The sequence below is a fragment of the Talpa occidentalis genome, unplaced genomic scaffold, assembly GCF_014898055.3.
Source record: "Talpa occidentalis isolate TD23 unplaced genomic scaffold, MPIMG_talOcc4v2.1, whole genome shotgun sequence".
NCBI lineage: Eukaryota > Metazoa > Chordata > Mammalia > Eulipotyphla > Talpidae > Talpa > Talpa occidentalis.
In genome coordinates this window covers 96,777,265-96,797,970 of record NW_026555331.1, presented here as the reverse complement: position 1 = coordinate 96,797,970, position 20,706 = coordinate 96,777,265, and the positions used below count along the sequence as shown (strand labels likewise).

At 36.1% G+C, this 20,706-nt stretch overlaps 1 long non-coding RNA gene across 1 annotated transcript; it reads left to right on the top strand.

Moving 5' to 3' along the window:
* The first annotated feature begins 7,848 nt into the window (after positions 1 to 7,848).
* Positions 7,849 to 17,166, top strand: LOC129145238 (uncharacterized). Its single transcript, XR_008550478.1, has 3 exons — positions 7,849 to 7,872; positions 15,852 to 15,956; positions 17,138 to 17,166. It is a non-coding gene; the product is annotated as an uncharacterized LOC129145238 (long non-coding RNA).
* Positions 17,167 to 20,706: the final 3,540 nt, after the last annotated feature.

Below are 20,706 nucleotides of genomic sequence, written 5' to 3'. Positions count from 1 at the left end.
GTCTTTATAAAAAGGCCTATCAGCAGAAAACATATTCTATAAAGACACCTCCTGCGTGGTCCTGAATTATGTTGCCTTAACTGAAAAATATAGAAACTAAAGAACATAGAAATAGTAGTCAACTTGCATTCTACATTAAGTTTGAATTATTATTCTTCAAGGAGTTCTGAGACTGTTCAGTGTGTATTAAATCTTGAGCAAGTTACAGGTTTTTGGAACAGAACAGTAATTGGTTTGTAAAACTGGCTTAAGCATTTCCATCTGCACACATAAAATTTTGATTAATTTTGTTTCTAGTTATATGGTGAGGAATAATATATATTTTTTGATATTGAGCTCTTATCCACATTTAGAGGACCAAAAGTTATTATACTTTTACTCTTTGCAAAGACATTTCTTGATAATAATAGACTATACAAAAATAGTACCAGGTGATACTTGGCTAGCAGTCAGGTAGAACTCTGCTTTGTCTATAAATACAGTTTGTAAAAGACTCAATTCTACAAACACTTGACTCAAAATCTGTTTAAGTTTTATCTTGCCTATCTGTGTATGTTCTGATGAGATGATATACTCATTATCCTCTATCAGTGTACAATTCTTCCTTCATCTTAACGATTAACTCCAAAACTCCACCTTAATTTAAAATATGGAAAAAAAAATTTGCAGGGAATGTAACTAACAAAATTCTAGTAAACAAAGATGAAATTTTAGTGTAAACTAGCTCAGTGAGTTAATGAAATAAAACCTTGAATTCCAAATGGGGTTGGCAAGATCATTACATCTTAAATCTACGTTTATTTCAAATGTACAGCTTATGGCATTCTATGGGTTATATCTAAATACTGAGATATTTGAACATTTGAATTTCATGTAGAAATGGGCATTATTATTTCTCTAGAAGTGGGACTTTGGTTGAAATAGGTAGTTTTAAAACAAACAATGAGAAACAATTTCTAATATACTTTGATTAGAAATGAGAGCTCATGGAGTGGAGAAACTGTACCAAAGTTTGAACCACCACCAAATTAATTTCAACTACTAAAAATCTATTTTTCATTTTCATATGTAAGTTATTTGTCCGAGATGTTGCTGAATATAATATAGTGTATAAAATTCCTCATAAAATTACAACTTTTGCTAGCATTTTGCCATCTCTTCTTTCTATCTAGATGTTGTGCTCTCTCTGTAATTGTGCACTTAGCCCTCAAAAAACTTTCTTAGTTTATTTAGAAATTGTCAGTGACTACCAAAATGCCCAATGACATTTGTTGAGATGTTTGGAACAACAGATTTTTTTTTATATTTATTTATTTATTTTAAATAAATTTTATTTTTATATTCCCCATACAATTGCAACCCCCTTATTTTGACCCCAATCCCTCCCCTCTCCACCCCCCACCCCCCATAGAGTGTCTCTGGTTCATAGTTTTTTGTTGATTTTGATTTTCACTTTCTTATAGTTATTCATTTTCCTGGTCCCTTATTTAAGTTTTCTAGATTCCTGCTATGAGTGAGACCATCCAGTATTTTTCTTTTTCTTTCTGGCTTATTTCACTGAGCATGATCCCTTCCAGCGCCATCCGTATTGCTGCAAATTGCATGGGTTTATCTTTTTTGAATGCTGAGTAATATTCCATGGTGTATATGTACCACATCTTCTTGATTCAGTCATCTATTTTTGGGCCCTTGGGTTGTTTCTAAAGCTTAGCTATTGTAAACAGTGCTGCTATAAACATAGGGGTGCAGGTGCTCTTTGGAATTGATGTTTCTGTGTCCTTTGGGTAAATACCTAGGAGTGGAATTGCTGGATCATATGGAAGCTCTATGTTTAGCTGGTCCAGAAATCTCCACACAGCTCTCCATAGTGGTTGGACCAGTTTGCACTCCCACCAACAGTACAGGAGAGTTCCTTTTTCTCCACAACCTCACCAACATTTGTTGTTGCTAGCTTTTTTAATATGTGCCATTCTCACTGGTGTAAGATGGTATCTCATGGTAGTTTTGATTTGCATTTCCCTGATTACAAGTGATGTTGAACATTTTTTCATATGCCTGTTGGCCATTTGCATTTCCTCTTCAGAGAAGTTTCTTTTTAGCTCTTCTGCCCATTTTTTGACAGGATTATTTTCTTTGTTGTTGTTGAGTCTCATCAGCTCTTTGCAGATTTTTGTGATCAGTCCTTTATCATTAGTGTTGGGTGCAAAAATGTTTTCCCAGTCGGTGGGGTTTCTCTTTGTTTTTGTTATTGTCTCTTTTGCTGTGCAGAAGCTCTTTAATTTGATGTAGTCCCAGCTGTTTATCTTTGCCTTCACTATCACTGCTTTGGGTGATGTGTCTGTAAAGATGTCTTTGATGTGCATATCACGTAGTGTTTCACCTATATTCCTTCTATGTATTTTATGGTTTCAGGTCTTATGTCTAGTTCTTTAATCCATTTTGAGTTGATTTTTGTGTATGGTGTCAGGTAGTGGTCAAGCTTCATTCTTTTGCATGTAGCTACCCAGTTTTCCCAGCACCATTTATTGAACAAACTTTCTTTGCTCCCATGCATAGTCTTTGCTCCTTTGTCAAAGGTTAGTTGACCATAAATCACAACAGATTTTTTTTTTATAATTTAATTTACTTTTATAGATATATTTTACATTATTATTCCTTTTTGTACAATGTATGCTTTCTCCTTTCAGGTATAGTCCTGAAAAATTCCCATCACTAATTCATCCATTCATTCACCATCACCATAGTCCATTGTGTAAGTACACACTCCCTCCACTGTTTTGATTCCTCTCCCTCCCCTCCCCTGCTGAGTGTCTCTGATTAATAGTTGCCTGTTAATTCTGTTTTTTAATTTATTATAATTTTTTCTTAGTCCTTTTTGGTTCACCTACATTCCTCCTATAAGTAAAGGCACCCAATATTTTTATTTTTCCTTCTGCCTTATTTCACTGAGCATAATCCCTTCCAGCCCTATCCATGTTGCTCTGAATGGCATCAGCTTATCTTTTTGATTGCTGAATACTATTCCATATATATATATATATATATATATATATATATACACACACACACACACGTATAAATAGGCTATATATTGGGATATATATATACACATATACATATACATACACATACATACATATATACCACATCTTCTTGATCTAGTCATCTATTTTGGGGAATTTTGGTTGTTTCCAAATCTTACCTATTGTAAATCAGGTGCAATAAACATAGGGGTGCAGGTATCCTTTTGAATTAATGTTTTTGTGTCCTGTGGGTAGATGCCTAGGAGTGGAATTGCTGGGAACAACAGATTTGAACAACAATTCTAACACTGACAGGATTTCATCATTGCTGTAGTGGAAATAATAACCATCTCCCATTACTATAAGGAGTAAATGAGATAATATAAAGGGAAAAAAATTCTCCCACTGTTTCTAACACATAATAGTTCCTCAAGAAGTATTTTGTTATAAATTATATCCTACTGTGCAGCCTATTGGGTTGCATTTATTTAATATTAGCCAGGGAAATTTTTCAATAGCAGTAACACTAAGAACACAGTAACTATTTGAAAACATCATTCTTCTCATGATCAAAGTCTGTGGGATTTGTTCAGAGATAAATCTGTATTAAATTGAATTCCATGACATTATTGGTTTGATCATGTTCTGTATTAAATCTCACATGCTCCAGTGTACTTACCTTATTGGTGCATTTGTTTAATGTCCTTAATAATTTTGTCAATGTCAATGCTGTTTATTCTAAACTTTTTAATTGCCTTTGGACTTTAGCTAGCACAGTGCCGCTATATTAAAATAAGAATATAAAGCTTAAGAACTTAATTGTTATCTAAATGTGGTTTTATTTGGCTGAAAACCCACTGGCAAATGGTGAATAAAGAATTTGCTGCCTGGGATAGATTTACTTTCAAAGAAGATCAAATTATTTAAGTTTTATTGCAAAGGAAAATGTATTAATAAAAATCTTCCTGCAAATATAGGATTAACTGCAAAGCAATTAATGAAAAGTGAACATCACTCATTCACAAATGAAGAAAATATTAAATAGTAATTTAAATGCTGACATGCCCTTTATTTCCCCAGGCAATGACGGCTTTGAAATCAATCAAAGCTTAGGCAATAATCACAATAGTAATTGGGTCTTGTTGCCATTCAGAATTTTTCCTGGGACTCTAAATTCTCTTTTCCTGGTGGAATTATTTAAAAAAAAAAGGTGATATTGAAGTATAATATGTAATGCTGTTCTAGAAACTTCCATGGATATATTAAAAGCACAAGTTAATTAGAATGAAAAGAAACAACTACTAGTTTTCTTCATCACTCCCATCTGTTGTTAAGAACTCATAATTATAACATACTTTCACTGATGAAAAGCACAGACATATAACAGGAAACAGAAGGGAGATTTACAATCCCTTTTCCTACTGGAAAGGTTCTAGCTCAATTCCCCTCTAACTGGTACATTGAGTAGATAAAAACTCAATGTAGTAAAATTTCTACTTATGCAGTTCAGTATCACCATGGAAACATCTCCCTCTCAGTGAAATAATGAGATGGTAATGAAAACAGCTGCCACATAATGAGCCTAGGCACAAACATAGCTGAGTTGCTCATGCCAAAAGTTAGTGACAGGAGGGTCAAATAGATGGAGTTGGGATGAGCAAAGAGCAGGAAGAAAGCCCATCAGTGAGTATTATGGGAAGGGGTGGGAAGAACTGCGTGGAATTCTAATACTGAAACTTTCAGAATTTGATCATTGCAAATTTTAGTACTGAGTTATTGGCATTCCCATTGCAGAGACAATGGAATGTAGAATTTGGGTTTTGATTATTTGAGTTCAACCTAATGCTTCATTCATTTGACCTTTCAAACTCAAAATATGTAAGTTGGGAGTCTGGTGAGATGGCAACAGCATGAAAATGCTGGGTTTGCCTTTTTTACATATTCACAACCAAATTACAGTAAATAAGGACAAGAGCCCCTGAAAGATGACTATCACATACATCAGGAGCAACAGCACAATGGAAAGGGAGTTGAAAAACCTGCAACTGAACTGTGCTTGGAGCGATGCCAAGGCAGGACAACCCACAACACAGGGAAAGGCAGCTGCTATAAGGAGCCCCTCTGCCGTTGTGAACTCAAGGGCACATGCCACGTCAGGGTCTTAAAAAAGCCAGCATTCTACAAGGAGAAGGTGCTGCACAGAGTCAGCATGCAGGACAGAGGGCACACCACTGAAGAACTGCAGGCGTGAAGATGCAGAGTGGGGATAACTGGCTTGATCTTGAGGCAACCAAATTATAGAACAATTGGAACCCAAATCAGGGCACCCAGCTCTGATCACCTGTGACCCTTCATAGAAGAGGCCACTATTTGCAGCCTGAAGCTATGACATAGGAAAAGCCTGCCCTACTCCTTTCCAGGGTCAAAATTGAAACAACTAGGTGCTTTAACCAGAGTTTGAAGCACCTAGATCTTAACAAACTGAGTCAGTGCCTCAGGGTAAGGATCCCTACACAGAAAGCAAAGAGAACAATTTCTGACTTCTGATCCTATCTCAAATGTAATCCCCATCCAGAACTACATCTATTGCTCAAGCACAGCCTAAAGATTGAGGCTGGCACTACACTGTATGAGGTCTTTTGGCTGTTGTTGAATTAGGGGAGGGGATGCCTGGGTATCCCTAGCACACAACTCAGGTATCCACAGCACTGTAGGAAGATTGAGCCCTTGGTAATGATGGGAGGAAAATTTTGGTGCCCCGCTGCCCCAGTTCCTTCTTACCTATTACCCCTTACCATAACCAGATTCCCCAGACAACTGAACAGGTACAAGGGCATCAGTGAATGAATTAATAGGCATATAAGATCTTGAGTAAAAAACATATAATTATACCCAACTCCTTGTAAATAGGCTATAAAGCCACTCGATCAATATAAGAAAAGAAAAACTCCTATGTCAACCCATAAAACTAAAAATGAAGAGGCAGAATAATAGATCACAAAAGAAAGAGCAGAAGCCCCCAGAGAAGCAGAACTGTTTGCAGAAGCAGAAGCCCCCAGTCTTAATCCAGCAGAACAGTTTGCAGAATATGCCTGATGTCAAGTTCAAGGTAACATTTATAACCATACTTGCCAAATTAAGAAAAACAAGGAATGATCAAAAACAGAAACACAATAAACATCAGAAATATGACACTGTTACAAGTAGAGCTAATGGATCTTAAAAACACTATAACTGCATTTTAAAATACAATAGAGGGCTTTAGCGGTAGACAAACACAAATAATGGAAAGACAGTGAGCTTTGAAATAACAGTGGTGAACATACAAATGGAATAGCAAGGAGAAAAAAAATTGAAAAATATGAAAGCTATACAAGAGCTCTTTGGGGTAACATAAAGTGAAATAACATCATATCAAGTGGGTCCCAGAAGAAGAAAAAGAGAAAGGCATAGAAAATTTATTGAAAGAAATAATAACAACCACTTCAGTTTGGAAAATAAACCAGATGTCCTGGTCAAAGATGTCAAAGAATTCCAAACAAGATAATACCAGATCAACACACAAGTTAACGTGTTCATTTTTTCCCCTTAAGATACACAGTGTTTTACCATATTTATATCCTATGAGGAAAAAGTTAGTAGACTGAGGTCAAAAGTGCAGAAGTAATAAATGATAAAGACCTAGAAGAAAGATGGATTTGAATGTGATAATTCTCAGATAAATGGTGAGGGGTAAATTGTGGTAGGTCTAAGAGGCAGGGGTTCAGTTATCTACTCTTTCAGGGATATAGAAAGTGAGGATAACTGCTGGAAACAATTGAGAAGTTTAAAATAGCCTGTTGAGAAGTTTGCTGAGCCACCTAGGGGTTAAAATGTGATGTTTTGGAATTAGAGAGGGGGTCCTTTGCAATCCGACTCCTCCCTGTACTAACTGACCAGAAGCAAATGACTTAATGTTTCCAAACCTAGATTTCTACACCTGTAAGATAAGGTGTTAAGGTGAGACAATAATAGTATCAGTCATGAGGTAGTTCAGAGGATTAAATGAGATAATGCTTATAAAACACCACGAGCGCTCATGAATATTAGTTATTATTTATATTAATACAAACAAAAGGACTGATAGATGACTAAAGCTTTGGGGAGACTGTACATAAGTACATACATTTTTTAAAAATTATATTAATGGACCAACTGAAATTGGGTAGTTGATGTTTGGAATGGCTCTATTCTGTACAAATAGGCTGTGTTTTTATAGCTGTGTTTTGCAGCCTGGATATAAGAGGAGGAAAAGTACAAATTGTACAAGTTATACAGAGATGAGAATTTGCAAGCAGGATTTGACCTAAAAACTATAAAGATGCTAGTGAGAGAAGATTTCCCATTCACTGTGAGGTACGTAGTGTGTATAGAAGCGAGTGTAATATGCAGAAATGGATAAAAGTGAAGGCATTCAAAGAATGTAGATAAACTTGAAGTTGGAAGGAAATAGAGAGCAAGTGAGAAGGAACCATCTAAGAAAGAGTTAAGAATGGAGAGTAGTGATTTAAGAGAACTCCATCAAAGTCCTGTCCAGATAGATACAGTGTGCCTTTAAAAGCAGGTAGGGCTGGTGATTGTCAGCAAAACCCACATTATGAGGTCAGTTACTTAACTCCAGCTGACCAGACTAGCTTCTGCACACTGCCTATCTCCTATTCCACTGGAATTCACCTGGCTTTTTCAGCTGGCTCAGGGACCCTCTCCTTGACTACCTGATATTGGACCCCAGTTTCTCCATATTAAGCAGTCCTAACAACCAGGGGTTCTGCAAGTGTTCTGCCTGCTTTAACCATTGCTCTGCCCTGAGGTATTGGTCAAACTCTTCCTTTCAGATGTCCCTCTGAGCCTGGCTGTATTCTTGATTAAGTACATCTTTATGTACTGGCAGATTGCAAAAGTTTTGGAGAGAATGTATACAAGTACATGACATTTTAAAAAAGATTCTCAAATGATGTTTAGAGACCAACTGAAATTGGGTAGCCAATCAGTAGCATCTGCCGCAATGCCCCCAGCTACCTCAGAAGAGCACACTCAGTGGCTGATGCAACTTCTCCCTCTGACTGACCTTGGTTGAAGCAGATAGCAGAAAAGTTAAAAATTTCATCTTTCTATGTATCCATCAGAAAACCTCTGCCGGTGACAGGAATGGATGCTGCAAGACACCAGCCATTAGACAATATATCATTCTGGCAGTTGCGTTTAGTAGGTTTAAATTTTGCAGTCATTACTCAAACATGTTAAAATGATGTGGACATCTCCTACACTTGCTGTTTCAATATTTTAAACTCTTCTTTAAAAATTAATGTCTTCCAGGTAGTGAAAGAAGTTTTCATTTTTCTCTTCCTCCTCCTCTGGCCCCTCCTCCCTCTCTGACATCCTCCTCTTAGGTCTTTACTGTTCTCGCCTAAGTTTCCTGGGGACTTGTGTACCACCCTGGAGTATAAGTGTATTGAGGGTGAGGAGAGGGATTATCTTGTCTAAAAGTTGTGCTCTGGTTAACTACCTTGTGTCCCATCTGGTCTTCAGGCATTGTAATTTGGTATTTACTATGGCTTAGCTCCCCTTGTAGGCCTTGGGTTATCATGAGCTGGCATCTACTGCTGTTTCCTGTCATGTCTCTTACTGTGCCTAGTCACAAGATCTCATAGACTTGGAGGTTTTCTCATTCCACTTCGAGGCCTATTTCTGTACCCTGAGCCTCTCAGCACTTCCATATACCTCTTGAAAGCTCAAGGACACTCAGCTATTTTCCCCTGTCCAGGAATATGTGGGCCTCCATAAGTGTGCCTTCAGGCTGTGCTCAAACACCTCCTCCAGCCTTAGACATCAATTTTGTATAGCAGCAGGGATAAAAGCAGGCGTCTATTTTGGATTTCAGTTAGTGAAGACAAATAGGAAGTTTTGAAGGCTGCAAGTCTGAAATCAAGGTGTCAGCAGGGCTATGCCACATACAAAGTTTCTAGGGTCACTAGTTATAATTTCAGAGCATTGCAGTCACGCCTTGCAGACTCAAAAGACAGTGATCAACATGGCGCGAGGGACACTAGGATCAAGTTCTCCCATAAAAACAACAGGAAGGGAGGAGTAACAGTGAGTTCCTGATGGGACCTGAAAGCTTTGGACAAGATTGATTCACCCAGATGCAGAGGAAAGTCGTATAGTTCCAGGGTTCTTGCAAAGCTTCTCCAAGTGGTCTGTGTTCTACTTTGCTATTTCCCTTGAATTCCTCCATAACCTATTTGGGTTTTCTAGCTAAGGCAGAATCTAAATCTCAGTCATATCCCTCTCATCTTCTTGACAGCTAGTTGAAATTTTAGTTTTCATAGATAGATGTTCTGACATTAAATAGTAGATACTTGCTGTTTTATGATTTGTAGAAAGCAAGTCATATATTTTTCAAACCATTAACTGTGACTCACTAATAGGTCATAATATCATTTATTTTTGTTAAAATTAAATAGAATCAAACAGAATAGAAGATAACACTGTTCTTTATGTAATAAGGCTAGTATTATTTTATAAGTATTATTCACTTGTCAGTTGTATACTTCCTCAAGATGTGAAATGTATTTATTTCTGTTAGTAACTATGCAAAAAAATTTGAAAGACTCTTCCGAAAACTTTATTCAGTTCTCCAAGCTCTGACTTTTAGGGACCTATAATATTTTTCTCCTTCAAATTGATCAGCTCTTACAAATCAAACTGCATAGACCTATTATGGGTTATGCCATAAAATTTCAGAAATCAGTATTAGTCCTTTATTTTTGTTTCTCTCATATCTTCCTTATGGCAACTAACAGCACTAGATGATTAGGCAAAGATGCTTGTGACAAAAAACAGGAGGAAAAAAAATGTGGGATTAAATTCTTCACAAATTTCCTGTTAAATGGTCTCAGAATGCATACAACAATTAACTTATGTGGGTAAAATAATACAATTCACATTTTTGTATAATTGAAACTGTGACCAGCATCTCATGCAATAGCTCTAACATTTGTTGAGTATCGATCATGTGCCAGAGACAGGAAAACAGAAATGAAGTAAAAATTTCTACTTGTATAATAACTGGTAGACAGACATAAAAATTAAGGCAATTCATTAGGTACTATAGGCAGAAGTAACAACAAATATGGCAAACATACATGAGGACACAGTGCCTATTCGAGATGATTGGAAGGAAGGCAAAGGGCAGAAGTGTATGAAATGGTATTGCACACAAGGAGCAAGGACAGACTGAAAAATAGGAGGTTCTTAACACAGTCCTGATAATAATATATATTACTCATTTTACTGTAGGTGCCACACTTAAGAATTAGAACTCCCTTTTGTCTGCAGAGGGGAATAAGAAAATTTTAAGCAAATGAATGATGTTGTCATTTATTTTAGAAAGACAAGTGGAGAAATGACACAATGTGGAGAAAGTTGGTAGAATTAAAAAAGAATGTGCAATGACCACTTGGAGGTGGAGGACAAGGCAGGCAAGGGCATTCCAAATTCGCCTAGCTTGGGATGATGTGTAGATGGTGATAGTGGTACTTGAGATACAGTTCATTAAAGAGCAGATTTGAGAAATACAGGATCATTGCATAAAAGTAGATATATACAATATAGGTCAGCAACAGTGTGAGGAAATTTACTTTAATGTGGGCTCCCAGGAAGGAGGATTGACAATAAAATGTGTCACTCATAAAGACAGTCTTTTGATGAGATCTGCTGTCTGCAACAAAGTTGTGCAGACTAGGAGAATATTTAACCTGGATCTAAAGCTGTGATAGGGTATGTGCAGTCTGTGGCACCTGGAGTGGATAGAGGCACTAGGTTGTAATAGAGGCAAACCACAGCGAGGGAGAATTTTTCGTGATGTGAGGAAAGCATCTTGGGGCAAACAACGTGATGATATAGAACTCAGAGAAGCATAACATCTGGGAATCCCAGCAGGCAGACCACTATTTCAGGCAGAAGACCTGTCAGCAGGATATCTTGAGAGTCAATTCTTGTGCCCAAGAAGGAAACTAACAAGATAGGGGACAACAGACCAATAGAACACCATATGGGTATTAAGTCAGGAGCTAGAGAAAGAAACAAAAACAAGGATCCAAATATAAGGCTCTGGGTACAGTTTCGGAAGTAGGTCTTGAACAGGAGACAGAAGCCTATTACCAGCTGACCAGGAATATCATGGAGAAAGGAAGTGATAGAGTACTGAATTCAAAAGTATTTGCCAAAGTTTCTCCAGCTTATGCATACATTATAATCTCTAGGGAAAATTTGAACAAATATCTTTACCTAGTAGCTAGCCTAAATCAATTTTTATAATAGGAACTTCTGGGGCATTGTTATTTAAATTAAAATCTACCCAAGTGTTCTAAGTCAAAGTCAAGAAAAACTAGTCCAGAATATCCTCAACAATAGCCACCTTAATCACCAGGTTAGCTTTGAAAGCAACTTGAGGCCAGCTTCTACCCCAAAAGGAAAGAAAAAAGAGATTCTACTCCAATATATTCTAATTTAATAAGTGTCAGCTTTGGCTTGAGCATCTGGAATTTTAAAAGGTCCCCTAGATGACTTAAGGTAGCAACTGCATATTTCATTTCACATTGTTGCTTGAATGCAATTTTTGTGGTGAACTACTATTGGACAACATCATCCTTTAATAATATGAGTAAGACTAAAGAAACTATTGTTAACTGACACAAAAATTTGAACTAACTCAATCAGTTGCTTTCTTATAAAATCTAAAGAAAACTTGTGGGGAAAGAAATTAAAGTGTGGACTTGGGGGGAGGGCTGTGCACACTGGAGAGTAGGATGAGCCTCAGGGAGGTTCTACAAAGGGCACTTAAGGCAGGAAGATGAAACTGAAATTGACTGGACCAAGAGGAGATAAGGAAAGGAAAAATACCAAAAAGAAATCAGAAAGCTTTTTATTTGAAATTTTGCTTGTTTCCAAGGAAACAAGGGAATGAAATCTAGACTTCCTTTTTTTCCTATTTGCAGTTTCCATAAGTCTCACTAATACTATAGTATTAAAGTTTAGTGATAGTGAAAGTTAAATAGGTTTTTAAAAATTAAGAATTGCCTGTGTGTATAGAACACTGACTGCTAAATGGAAAATTCCTTACAAAACATAGCCATAAATAGCACCTGGATTTCCTAAATGGTAGCACATGTAATAAATCTGGAATAAACTAAGCATATAATACAGACAGGGAGTAGTTGTTTTATAGCTTGGAGCTTTTCTCTCTCTGTGGGCTAAGATTCTTCAGATGGATACTTTGAACAAGAAGGAAAATGTTCATTCTGCCTTCATAAACCAGTCTGCCCTGACAGGCAATGTACAGTCAAGAACAGTAAAATGGGTTTAGGAATCCAAACTTGATTAGTAACTTTGAGTCAGTGATTTTTTAAATAAATTATGTTTTATATTCCTTGAGAAAGAGATTTCTATTTCTCCTATCACTTCCTCATACGAGAATGTAGATTACCTAAAACCAGTTGAATCTGTGCAACATGTAGCAAATATAAGATTCTTCTTTAACATAAGGCATTCTACTTGGGGTACATACAGAACTTTAGTTGGGTAATAAAAAATAAATTCTAGTTAAGTAAAGGGGGTCATGTGAAGAAAAGCAACTAGGACGATCAAGATAATTTTGTATTTGATAGTCTACTGTAAATGTATTATTGGCTATAAATGTATTATTATCGTCACAAGGACAGACAAAACAAAACAGTAAAACAAACCCCTCCCATAACTTTTGTGAGAAGACCTAAGTTTGACTGAAATTTTTACAGAGGAAGTTCCAAGATGACAAGAGCAATGTGTTTTAGTCTGTAGGTTTGTGATGTTTTGATCTTCACTTATATTTTGGGGACTTTTTTCCCCTCATATTTATAAACCAAGATGTACTGCCTAAAACTTTGAACTGTTTTCTGAGTCCCAGAAATGTCTCTTCATGTACTGTATTTCCCTCATAATCCTAAGGATTTATCTACTTTTCTCAGCTCTATAGCAATGGCTCTGTCTGATTCAACCGACTATATAGTCAAATGCTGCTTTTCAAAAAGGTACAGTTTACTGCCCACTGTTTATAGGTTTGTGAGGTAAACATTTTTCTTATCAAATAGCAAATGATTTCCTTTTTCAATAAAAAACAAGTTTGTGATCCTCATAGTTTATAAGGAATTCATATTGAGGCATAGAAAGCAACTGCAGGAAGAGTTGAAGAGGCTTTGTTACTAATGTCACTAAGCCTCACAAACTCCTGAAAAAAATGTGGCAATTATGGAATTTGCTGTGTAACAAATTCCCACAGGGCTTTTATAGTTCATACTTCACAAGGAGCTTATTAATTTTGTTATAATGTACTCAAGTCTAATTTATCAAGATAACATTGGCCCAAATGGGCAAGTAGGTTGTAATAATCCATAACATCTCTAAATAATTTTTTAGTAAAACACTGTCATTTTGTACTTGAAAATATTAAATTTTAAATGAATATGTGATTGCCCAGAATAAAGACTACATTTCTTGGCTGCTCACAGAGCTAGATATGAACACAAAATAATATTTAATGGGATAAAATGGAATTGATGGTCACAATTTTTGGGAAGCATTATTAAAGTAAGAGTGTACAGTGGGTTAAATTATGACTCTTCAAAATACATGTCTTCCTGGGAACTGTAAATGTCACTTTATTATTTGGATGCTTATTTGGAAGCTTATTTGGAAGATGGGTCTTTGAGTGAAGGATCCTGAGATGAGATCATCCTGGATTTAGGGTGGACCCTGAACCCAATGACAAGTGTTCTTATAGAGAAACACAGAGGGACATTCGAGACACAGACACATGTAGCAGATGCAAGGTAGCAGACTGGGGAGACAGCAATGAGAACACACAGCAGAGTTAAGCCTTATACAGCCCCAAGTCATGGAGCAGATAGAGCCATCAGAAGTTAGAAGATGCAAGAAGGATTCTCTAGTTTATGTAAATCAAGATTTATATGTCTTTATTTCAGATTTCTAGCCTCTAAAACTGTGAGAAAAGAAATTTCTGGGTTTTGATTATTTGTTTTTAAGACAGAAGTTCATTCTAGTTCTGGACATAGTTCTGGACACTTGTCTGTTTTCAACCATCAATTCTGAGTCAATTTGTTTCAGCAGCCCTAGGAAACTATTGTAGAAGGAGTCTTGGAAATGAAAGCCGGACACATTGCTGCCATGTTGCCACCATGGTTTATCAATGGGACTGACCTCCTCTAAAGTTCTTAAAATGAAAGAGAAATAACTTTACATTATTGAGATTTTGAGTTTCTCTATTTCTCACATGTAGCTCTAATGTTAACCAATACTCTTTGTGTGATACTTATTTTGTGTGGTTGACTTGTCATATTTGTGAGAGCCAACCTGATATGGAATTCATCTCTGTGCACACATCAGGTGTTGATGTTAGTACCTTACATACTATAGTCACTCAATTAATATTTGTTGATTAAATGGATGGATTATATTTTAAATCTTCCTGTCAGTTATGAAGAATATGTTTCTGAACTTAAAATATCTTAAGGTTTAATAGCAAAGACAGCTATATGGTAGGCACATAAGAGAAAATTAGAGCAATTAAGAGTTTGCAGTCATTTGTGAGAGAGTATAAAAGAAAGGGGTACAACTTATTTTTAAGTTCCCATGGATGTTTATTTCCGATTCCCCTCTTCATCTTGTTCTTGCCCAAATGAAACACTCTATTCACAATAGTGTATTTGTCTATAAGTGAGGATGTGCATTGAACCGTCATGTGAAATGTGGTAGCAAGTTTTAGAGGACCAAATAATGATTCAAAGAGAACTAGAGTGTGAAATTTAATAGTCTTCTTCCTAAATCACAATTTAGAAATAGAGCTGGATGAATTAAATTATACATTATAGTGAATATGGGACTTTTAAGGGGTTTTATCTCCAGAGCCAGCATCTTTCATTGGTGGGGGTAAGGCTTGGGTGGGTGTATTTTACAAAGCTTATTCAAATCCAAATAACTATCAGTGTCACTGACCTCAAAGAGAGAGGAACAGAAAGGTGAGTGCAATTAATTTATAATTGACAGTTCCAATGTTTCCAATAATCAGGAAGGGTCAGATTTATAAGTTTAGAATGTTGGTCCATGTAGGTAATTAGAGTCGGGCAATGACAATAAGCTTTTGAAAAGAAATTACAATTTGGTGTGAAGGTAGGTCTAATACACATGATTTCCAGATTCTTATTTCCAAAACAGTTGGAGTGATCTCTTTTTATTTTGCTTTCCTATACTTAAATATCACTCTCTTTCTCTATGGCCTGTAATCAAGTGAGCATAATAAAATGTTGACTCTAAATATATTCAAGCTCAATACTCAATGTCATTTGATTTTAAGGGGGTTAGTAAAAGAGTAAACAATTATTATTTGCATGCTGTACTCTTATGTGTATATTCATTCATTCTATATTAATATATATGACTCTCAATTCCAGAATTACTAAATTAAATGAAATATGAATCTTTCAAAAAGTTTATATTTCTCATTGGTGAATGGAACAGAAATTAATTGATTAATTGACAACTGTCTCCAATATCATCCTCACTTTCTCCTCTAGAGGTCACATGGGGAAAATTACATTTTCAGCTGACCTTGTTGGTAAATGTGAACATGTGATTTAATCCTGGCTAATCGAATATAAGTAGAGGTGCTATATGCAACTTTCAGAAAGAGTTCTTAAAGTACAAAAGTAAAGCAATTCTTCCTTCTTCCTTCAGCTGATTATGTTGCTGATACAATGTTCCCAGATTGAGCAGCCATCTTGGACCATGGTGTTGGAGCCATGTGTCAAGAAAGCCAGCAACAACAGAAGAAGAATCTAGGTTGGTGGTGCTGTGGACCACTGAAACAGCTCTTAGTAACTTCTTCTGGACTTTATGTGAATGAGAAAACAAAATAATTTATTTAAGCTCTTATTTTCTGGGTAAAATTTGGGAATTTTCTATTATATGGAGCTGAACTTAATCCTAGTTAACACCAGGATATAAGATCCATATAGGACATGGAATGACCAAAAAGAAAAAAAAAAAATGATTGAAGTCACTTAAATAAGGAAAGGATTAATTTCTGTTCAAGGAAAACAAGAGAGCTACAAAGGTTGTATCTGAATCATGTAGAATTTGGGTATATGGAAATGAGGTGGAGAAGGTGCATTACAATGTGGCACATGGAAGGATATTGGTGGAAAATGGAACAGGAAGGGCAACCTGGAGCCAGATAATATATGGGCTCAATTACCACTATGAAACTCTGGGTTTTATTAAATAAGCAATGGGGAATCATCAAAAGCTTTTAAATTGTGATTTCTTTGAGATTACTGAGCGATCTTACAATTATGGAACATATTCAGCCCTTTGTAATGAGACTGCTTGATGATGACTCTAGAATAGTTCTTTCCAACATTGTCTAGATGAGCTTATACATGGAAGTAATAATAAATGTATAGCAACCTGGGTTATAATACGAAAAGGTTGGTTACTGCTGAAGTCAACTGGCCCCAAACACAGCTGCTCCAGGTCCCAGCTCAAAGCCTTGAGACCTCTGAAGAGCAGTACGTCAGCATACCTAATACCTGTTCCCTCTATGACATGCCAGTTAGAGCGCTTTGCCTTTGGGGATTAATTTGGTGTAAGATAGAAGATGTTTTATTTAGACATTTATGTGAATCACTTAGTAATGGAACTTGAGTGAAATAAGAAATAGCATTCTATTAAGAGTTGATACCATTGATTTCTACATAAACTGAAAAATGTCATTCAATAAGATGAGAGTGCAGATGGTGATGATATTACAATGCATATCTCTATCTCTGCACTCATAAACACACCCCCCTCAGGAGAAGTACAGAAACCATTCCAAGTTTTGCCAAAAATAATTTTATATTCATTTTTATAAGCAATTAGACACATCGTAGAAATTGTTCATTTTCTCACTTCAGTGACTAATATCTTCACCCCCGATGCCCATACCATATGGCTTTTTCCTTTATTCCTTTTACACAAAGGAGAGTATGGAGACCAGAGTGGACCCAGGGGAACCAAGAGTGTGCAACTCCTAAATGAAAGTTTTTTATGAGTTCGTCACATGGATCAATCTTCTTGAGACTCTCGTTGATATCCTTTTTAAATAAGAAAATAGGAATAGTAAGAAAACCTAATATGCGTTGGCTGCTGCCCTTTATTGTGTATAAACATAATCTTATTTCAGGCTCACAACAACAAAGAGAAGTACTGTTATTAACCCCATTTTTTTCAAAGAAAGAATCTCAGGAGAAAGTTTAAATTCTTACCCATTTTCCCCCTGCTACTACTAAAAAATGAAACAACAGTGAAGTATAGCAAGTTGCTTAGGTGGCAAGTGCCTGAAGTTATCCTACACAGCCCTTTATAAGGTCTTTAAAAATAGAAAACAAAGCAAAATATCTCATACAGATGTGGTTTTTAGGTGCGATGGAAGCATTATTTTTTTTTATCATGCAGTCTGAGTACTTTGGTTTTTGACAACCTAACTAAACTTTAAGTTTGGCTATTTCCATCAATGAGGCACAAAGAAACACAGATATGAGTCATTTTCCTTTTTTACAAGGCATTTTCCCTTCAGTCATACCATTCAACAATCTCAGAAAATCCAGTCTTGGACATCTTTAATATTTCTGAAAATTAGTGTATTTATAAGAAAAATATTCAGAGTAAACTCTGTTCTGTATGATAGAAAGACAGGCTTGACATAGAACTATTGTCATAATTTGAGGATTATGTTCCTTCAAAATGGTTAAAACATTTATCTTTTTTTTTTTTTTGCTTCATTCCATCAAGTTAATGAAACCAAAGCTGACAAGATACATGAAAAACCTGCATCTCTAGCCATGATTTTATTCCTAAAATCAGATCTATTTTTAACAGATATTGAGAGCCAGAGACTAATTTTTGCACAAAATTATGCATTCATGGAAAAACTGTGAATGAATCTACGGCTTGTTAAACGAAGGTAAGTGATGGAGTAAACTGCCACCTAGAGTTGAGATTTTCACTCAGCTCAACATAAATCATATAAAAAAACCCCTTTACTTCTGAAAGTTCATGTCTCTATAGATTTGAATGTTTATCGAAAAAAGGTAATATTTTATGAGAAAAAAACGAGACTACTAGAATTAAAATATATTAATATTTATTTCCTCCTTGTAGAAAAATATTTCCTTTGGGAAAATATATTTAACAGATTAACATATGTAAGTGCTCTAAAAACAAAAAGTTCAATTATTTAGAGTGTCTCATGTCATAAATTCCTGGAACAAACTTCTCCATTCATACCTATTCAATTTTCTGCTTCACTACAAACACTCTGGGATCAAAGGTTTCTCCAGCAGGTCAGAATCATTGTTAAAATCTGACTGAGCTATTCAAATATAACTGACAGTTGTTTAGAAGTCTGTAAAGCTATTTTCAATTCCTTAACTAGATTGCTTTAAAATTACACCTTTGTCAAAATTCCTAAAATTAATAAATTGGTCATACTAGAACACAGTTGGCTCAATAAATTGTGAACAGTACATTCTTACCCAAATTTACACCTACTCATAGGTGTGAAAAGGAGTTCTACATCCTAAACACTCATGTGTAGCCAGGATCAAGCCTTAACTCTGAGTGTGTGTCATACTTTGAGTATGGATTTTCTGCATCAAGCTGAGATACTAATGAAATGAATGTTATTTATGTATTTTTTATTGAGATATAATTGACTTATGGCATTATATTTGTTTCAGGTGTACAACTTAATGATTCAAAGGCCTATTCTTTAGCAACTTTTATTTATTTTTTTTTAAAGATTTTTTTTTTAATAGAGGCATTTTATTTATTTATTTATTTGTTTGTTTGTTTTGTTTATACATGCACTGGGTACAGTCAGAAGCGCAGGAGGGTGAAAGAATTCACCAGAGCCAGAGTGGGGAGCAGAGCAGGCAGAATGACCGAAGTACACTGCTGAGGGGAGCAGCGGGCGGCAGGAGAGGTCTGCGCGCCATGTGGGACCCTCCTCCGGTGGCCAGGGAGCAGCCGGGGATCGAACCGGCGCCACAGAGGCCGCGGGCAGCTTCGCAACCCAGCGCTCAACCGCTGCGCCCCCGGGGAGGCCCACTTTAGCAACTTTTAAATATAAAATGCAGTATCATCAAGTAGAGTTGTACACGATATCCTCAGAGTTCATGTATTTCATAACTGGAAGTTTGTACCTCTTGACCCCCTTCTTCATTTTATGTACCACCCACCTGCCACTTATGGAATCTACCGATGTGTTCTTTTTCCATGAGTGCAATATTTTTAGATTCTGCATGTGCTTGGGATCATATAATATTTGTCTTACTCCATTTGATTTACTCCACTTAGTAGAATACTTTAAAGTCTCTCCATTTTTTCACAAAGGAAAATATTTCATTTTTTTATTGCTAAATAATATTTCTTTCATCTATTTATGAACACAAGTTGTTTCCAAATTGTAAATAATGCTGCAGTGTACACGGGTGCATATATATTTTCTAGTTAGTGTTTTTGTTTTCTTTGGATATATACTGAGAAGTAAAATTATTGGATCATATGGTTGTTCTATTTTTTTTAATTTTTGAGGAGCCACCATATTGTTTTCCATAGTGGCTACATCAATTTACATTGCCACCAACAGTGCACAAAGCTTCCCTTTTCTCTACATCATTGCCAACAGTTGTTATTTCTTGTCTTTTGGTAATAGCCATTTTAACCTGGTGCAAAGTGAGATCTCATTGTAGTTTTGACTTGTAGTTCCCTGAAAATTAGTGATGGAAATAACTTACTAACCCTTTTTCTGCACAATTATATGACTATATGTTTATCACCTGACTGCCCTCAGTTTTCAACCCTGGGCCTGTGCCTGCTTTATCTTTAAATCTCATGGTGCATGGAAAATAGCCTGTTGATTCTTTCTGCCTCATATAACATCCTACTTCTTTTTTTTTTGCCCCAGGACTTCCTCATTCCTATTTCGCCCACCCACTTTCTCAGCACAAATTTATTATCCTTATATTCTCTTATAAAATTCTTTTTTGACACTCACATCCCCTTCATTTCCATTATACTCTTTTTGACCTCTCTCGCCAATCCTCTGAGGGCAAGTTTGTGTTTAATCTTGTCTATTACTCACAGTTTCCTCCACTTCCTCTAAGCTCTCCCAGATGTCTATGTGTCTATTATAACTTCCCCTAAGAAGCTCTTGCCTTCACTGCTTCTACAATCAGCCAGAAAGGAAAGTTTATAGGTTTTCTTCTCACTCAATTTCTGTATTGTTAAATTGTGTTCTTTTACATATCGTTATTTGACATTTGCATCTTACCTCTGTTTAATTTGCCTTTATGCACTTTCACTTCTTTCTTGTCCCTCTTTCACTAAACCATTGTGAAAGCCTCTACTTGAGAGGCTGTCAATCCTCATTGCCCCCTTGGTTTCTACTCCCATGCAGAGCCATAACATTTAGCGTCTTGCCATCTATATTGAAATATCTTGCAACATAATTTGAATAACTCCTATGTGAAAGTCACTATTCTATGTG